The sequence below is a fragment of the Seriola aureovittata genome, chromosome 11 (genome assembly GCF_021018895.1).
Source record: "Seriola aureovittata isolate HTS-2021-v1 ecotype China chromosome 11, ASM2101889v1, whole genome shotgun sequence".
Taxonomy (NCBI): Eukaryota; Metazoa; Chordata; class Actinopteri; order Carangiformes; family Carangidae; genus Seriola; species Seriola aureovittata.
The window spans coordinates 27776455-27783268 of record NC_079374.1 but is presented as its reverse complement, the minus strand read 5'-3'; positions in this window follow the sequence as shown (position 1 = coordinate 27783268).

Here is a 6814-nt window from a genome sequence, read left to right as displayed (position 1 = left end):
AAGGAAACATCCTGTGTCACCAAAGCATCCAAATCTTCTGCTGCATGAACAAGCTATCATAGACATCTGCTCCAACGTAGTACCCATAATTCCCATCAGTCCTGGAAAGTCCTGGAAGGTGTGTTCCACACAGACAAATAACTACTGTCATAACCTTGACAACACATAACTTTTTTTCACAAACACCTGAGGTTTTAACAGTTGTGCTGTTAGCTGTTGACCTTAGCTGAAACCCAGTACCTACATTTAACAGTGTATCCCTATGGCTCTCTGTCAGTGTCAGTGCCATATTATTTTCATTACTGGTGTGCAGTAAATCTTGGGACAGGCTAGACCATGAAGGATCCATCTGTTGGAGCCTTCTTGGTCCGGGAAAAGAAGGACACATTTGAAGGAGCCTTTGAAATGGTCTTGCCGTTGTGACCCTGAAGGATGAGACTCCTGAATTGTGACACTGCTACTGTCAGACTTGTAGTAAAATTTCACTAAAATATACTATGCATTGAAGGTAAGTTTGTTGTAGAATGGAACCTGAAGGGAATCATTTTTTTTAAATGGTCTGAAAGGCCCTGGGAGCAATGGTGTTGGAGAAGCAGCCGTAGCAAGGCCCAGGTTGGGGATAGAGAGGAGACTTATGGACACCTGGCACCGGCACTATGCCCTGGCATGCCTGGTTTGGGGAAATTGCACGCGGGGCTGGACATCATTGTTCCCCTGGCGTTGATAGGTTTGCTTTAGACAATATGTGGAGAACCCACCTAAGGAGGGATGACTTAACTATATATGATTGCGGATCTGATTTCACTTTAGTTCTTGTGAAAGAATACCTTCTATTGCATTGGACTCTGACCATCTCCAGTGTCTTCTTTTTGAGTCTTTTTTTGACTTAGTAAAAGTTCAGTTTTGTTAAGTGTTGGTGAAGAGGTCTAGAATTAGACTCTGGCCTGGACATGGACTTTTTTCTCCAACATAAATTGGCGAGCCAGCCAGGAGAGACAGAAGCCTGAGGACTCCTGCCTGGGAGGATCAGCCTGCATCTCAGACCGTCAGTGGCCACAAAAAACTCAGAGGTAAGCAGAGCCTTTTTAATTTCTGCAGATTCTGATTGTGTCTGAGTACAGGTCTCCGCCCAGGCAAGGTAAATCAGAATGTCTCTTCTCCAAAGAACCTAGTCAAAATTATTGTAAAATGAATGAGACATAAAGCATGAAAAATGTTCAAATTTAAATACAGTCACCAAGTCTAATGCTACTAAAACTGTGAATAAATTAAAGCCACTGGTGAACATAGTGGAATGCAAGTATGTTCAATGTGTGTCTAAAGTGTAATATGTGTACTATGTCTCATCATGGAGTAGAAAGAGTGAATGAGTTTGATCAAATGCTGCTAAATGGGTGTATTGTCCTGGCTTCTAACCTTTTGGAGGGGTTGATGTGGTTATCACTATAAGCCTCCGAGTGAGATATGCCGTGAAGTAGGGGGAATATCAGCCTTATACAGACACACAGAAAACAATAGTGTGGTTTATTCGCAGATTAGAGAGAATGTGTGTTCAAATAGTGGTGTACCAGGTCAAATGTGGTGAGGTTGTTAAAAGATGAAGAGAAACAGGAGGAGAAGAGTGAGAAGGAAAAAATGAAAAAACAAGAACAGCAGCCTACTGCCCCACCATGGCCTGGCAGACCAACACCATATTCTCACAACAGGAAAATGAGAAACAGAAAATAAAAGGTGAGCTGCAGGGGAAGTTCACAGTGACATGGAATGAACAAGCAAGCCAGAAGAGTTAAAGACAAACAAGAAGAAATAATGACAGAAACTGAGGATGATGAGTCTGAAGGAGATACATCCCAAGACGAAGAAGAAAGGTCAGAGGGAGACAGATGAGAAAGAAGAAAATAGCAGCAAGTGGTGGAACGAGCTGAGGTGTCAGAGAATGAGGACGTAGAGGACTATGCATTCAGGGAAAACAAAATGCAACAACTGAAAAGAGGTCAAAGGTCAACTAGTAATGACAGTAACCCAAACAAGAGTACAACAGGAAACAGGGAAACACCAAGAACGTGGACAATATAGACCTGGAAGCAGATTGGAAAGGAGCCAAACTGTAAATGATATTCTAAGGACAGCACAAGAGACACAGATGGAAACCAAGTGTCATGATATCAGAAGAATCCCCCTCTGAAACAAGTCAACAATTAGACAGTGTTCAAGGAAAACTGTCAAATTTAATAGACCGCCAAACACACCATATAAGAGAAATGTCAGAACCATCACCCATGCACTTGAGAAGTGGAAGACGAATGGGAGGAGAAAATCCCTGCAAAACAATGGCCAGAAACAGAAGGGAAGTAGAGGAGCAAGAGGACAAACAAGAACAAGATGAAGCTAAACTCAAGTGCCCCATAATAACTAAAGCACAGGGACAGACCCAGTATGTGCCATGGTCATTCATGGATATGGTTGGAACTGCACTGGAAGAAAGCACAGAGGGAGTAACGCTAGCACTAGGTGGTATTAAGGCTCTGCTTATGCATAAAGCAGGAAAACACAGAAGACATCTTTAATGCAGCAGACCTGCCATTGGTGGTGGATAGAAATAAAGCAGACAGTGTGGGTTTTGGTGGACACCGCGCCATAGTGTGGGCCCAGTTGAGAAGGTAGTATCCTGAAAAGATGGACCCCTTTTAAATTGGATGGAGAAACACTGAAAGACGGCGAATGTCCATCAAAGTTCCTACATGCGTTTCAACAAAAATGGAGAGATGAAACAGGAAGTGCCTGAAACATCACTAACATCACAGAAGCTTTGTTCAAAGTAATGGCAAAGAAAGCCATGCCACAAGAAGTGCAAAAGCGTTTGGAGAATGTTGTGGGCCTCATGAAAATGGACTGGTCTCTGAGCATGTTGTGCACCATTTGGAAACCTATAGAAAGGAAAAACAGAAGGAGGAAGACGCTAACACACAATTCAGGGCCCGATGGAGGCAGGGGTTTTGGTAAAAACAAATAGCCCCTGCAATACTCCTATTTTTCCAATTAGGAAGCCACACTGTAATGATTATCGATTAGTGCATGACCTTAGAGCTATCAATTCCATTGTTGATGCTGAGAGACCTGTGGTTCCAGACCCCCATACGCTGCTCTCAAATGTTCCATCTGATGCACGCTGGTATACAGTTATTGACCTATGTTCAGCCTTTTTCAGTGTGCCACTGAATCTAGATTCACAACACCTTTTTGCATTCACTTATCAAGGACAGCAATACATGCACCTAGCACAGGGCTATGTAGAAAGCCCATCAATTTTTAACAGTGTGCTTGCTCAAGATCTGCAACACTTAGACGTTCCAAGTACTATGATCCAGTACATGGATGGTTTGTTGATTAGTATTCCCACCAAACAACAGTGTGAAAAAGACTCAATTGCAGTGCTAACAGCTCTAGCAAAAGGAGGACATGAAGTCAGCAAAGATAAACTTAAATTTTGTCAAAAAGAAGTTGAATATCTGGGCAGAACTCTGTGTGGAGATAAGGGGTTAATTGCTCCCCCACAGTTAGACAGGTAAACAGCCATTAGCCTACTACAGCACTGGATAACACTGGATCAGACCTGCTACCCTGTTATCAGGGATTGGCAGCAACAGCCTTTGCTTTTCAAAAGGCCTCAGCGTTGACCATGGACACAAGGTTGTCTTATACACATCTCACCAATTACATTCCTTGCTCACAAGTCCATGATTCTTTCTACCTCAAGCTATAAAAACAGGTTTTGAAATTCCTTCAGCACCTGAACTCACCATCCAAAGATGCAACACAGTGAATCCTGCAATCAGGATCGTGTTGCCTGTGGATGGCACGCAGCATGACTGTGTCCAAACAACAGACAAGCATGTGATGATCTGTATAATCAACCAATCACAGCAGATCTCACATTGATTGTAGATGGCTCCTTTTTCAGGGATGCTACCGGAAACCATGCTGGTTTCGCCATCGTACACTCAGATAACATCTTTACAGAAATTCAGGCATCGAAAGTTACACAACCATGTGATGCACAACTTGCAGAAATCAAAGCTTTAACATCCGCATTTAAGTTAGCTTGAGGAAAGCATCTTAATGTATACACAGACTAAGCTTATGCATATGCTGTGTGTCACATACATGGAAACATTTGGAAGCAGAGAGGTTTTCTTAGAGCTGATGGCCCCCCAGTAACACACAGGGAAGCGGTCTCTGCTCTGTTAGACGCAATGCACCTCCCTACAGCTGTCGCTGTCATTAAGTGTCCAGCACATCAAAGGACAGACTCTTTATTTTCCAAAGGCAATAATTTAGCAGATGAAAGTGCAAAATGTGCAGCAGTTGGCACAACTATGGGCCCATTGTTGGTAGCTGAACATTGTGAACCTCTAACAAGCCTATGTTCTCTAATACAGGCACAGGAGAGAGCTGATCCGTTTGAGAAGTCGGTGTGGTTGAAAGGGGGGGCTATCAAAATCACACAAGGTGGTCCTTAAAACGGTTTGTGGATAAGTTCTCATGGTCATTTTGTGTTGCCTGTTTCATTGTTGCATTTTGCTATAAGAAATGTGCATGGCTCTGACCATTGAGCAAGGGGGGGAGGTTATCAAACGCCTACAAGCAGTTTGGTGGTTGCCATTTTTGGCAGCCACGGTTGATAGAACATTGCATGAATGTGAAGTGTATGCACATTATAACACAAGGAAAGCTATTTCGACTCCAAGTGTGCATATTCCGCCACCAGATGCTAATGATAGGTTATGTGGACATGGTCCAGCAAATAGGAAGAATGAGATACATTTTGGTTGTGGTTGATAGATTTAGTAGATGGATTGAAGCAACACCAACAACACGTCCAGGCTATAAATCAGTGGCCAACTTCTTGTGCAGAGAGGTTTTTCCAAGGTTTGGTTTGCCAGATACTATCAATTCAGACAACAAACCACATTTTGTAGCACAAGCATTTAAGATAATGTTAAAGATGCTAGAGATAAAGCAGAAGTTTGGGTGTATATACCATCCTCAGTCACAGGGAGCAGTAAAACGAGCTAATGGCACTTTAAAATCAAAGTTGGCTAAAATAGTGACAGGCAGCAATGGTAAGTTAAACTGGATGGAGGCTTTACCACTGACACTAATGACTATGAAATCACAGACTAACAGATTAACACACCTAACACCTGACAGGGAAACCAATGCCTGTGTCATATCTTAGAGGCCCATATGAGAGTCCTCCATTTGAACAGTTAGAAAAAGAGAGAACCAGTTATTTACAACATCTAACGAATCCATAAAGTTATCTTCCAACAGATGAAAGGTGCCACAGAGGAGAGGGAAGCTGCCATCCCAGACTAACAGCAGAGAATATGTCCACAAGAGTGGGTATACGCTAAGGGGTTCAAGAGAAAGTGGGACCAACCCTGGTGTAAAGGCCCCTTTAAGATCATCTTAGAAACCCCAACAGCCTTAAAAGTTGAAGGAGAGTCATGGCAGAAGGGCCAGGATTCAGTTGGGAAAGCAACCAACTACCTCAGGATATGCAATTCTAGCCCACAGAGGATCCGCCACAGGAACCTTTCCATCATTGACACCACCTCAACCAAAGCCTTCAATACTGTATCAGTTGCTCCAAGGTGAGATGCCAGTCCAACAGCCAGAACCACCACTTCTTACCAAGGAGCCAGAAGAGGAAGACTGTTAGCAGATTGCCCACAAGAAGAAGCTCAGGTACTGCGCCTTATGAGAAGCATGGCGCTGAAGTGGCGTACTACCAAATGGTACCTGATCAATAAGCACCAGCACTATAACCAACTTCAACGCCAAGAGAAAGAAATTGCTCTCAACAACGATCTTCTTGCCCACTGTATGAGAGTCTGTCTTGACGGTTAGATTTGTATCTAACCTGGAGGGAATAAAGTTTTTTTTTTTAATGGTCTGAAGGGTCCTGGGAACATTGAGGCCCAGGTTGGGTATAGATAGGAGACTTCTGGACACCTGGAACCACCACTATGCCCTGGCATGCCTGGTTTGGGGAAATTCCACACGGGGCTGGACAACATTGTTTCCATGGCGTTGATAGGTTTTCTTTAGAAAAAAGGGGGACAACCCACCAAAGAAGGAGGGATTCCTAACTATATATGATGGTGTACAGGCACTCTGTCTTCAGTTCAGATGCAGATCTGATGTCATTTTAGTTCTTGTGAAAGAATAAATTCTATTGCATTGGACCCTGACCATCTCCAGTGACTTCTTTTTTATTCTTTTTTTGACTCCAGTAATAGTGCAGCTTTGTTGAAAGTTAAGTGTTGGTGAAGAGGTCTAGACTTAGACTCTTGCCTGGACCTGGACTTTTTTCTCCAACAGACCGTTGAAAAAAAAAAAGTCACAATTGATGCAGCTTGCTTGCTTATCCAAACCAACATTACCTACAATGCAACCCTACTGCTGACAGCTGGGTTGGAGGTTCTGATGTGTTCTGCTAGTGTGGCACATAGGATAATTATGTAATACTGTATTATTTAATTGCCCACTGTGTGTTGTTTATATGTATATATGTTTTATACTTTACAGACACCCCCCTCCCCCCCTTAAGATTTTAAACATTCGTATTTCAGGCACGAGACCACCTGTGAGGCTATAAGCTGTGGGCGAGCTGCAATCTTCAGTTGGCAGTTAACGTTTTAGTAAAGCAACTGAAGACCAGCTCACCCACAGTGCCTTTGTTGTTTGTCCTCACAGGCACTAATTTCTTTAAAGTGTGTCACCCCTGGAGTACAGAACTTCATGGGCG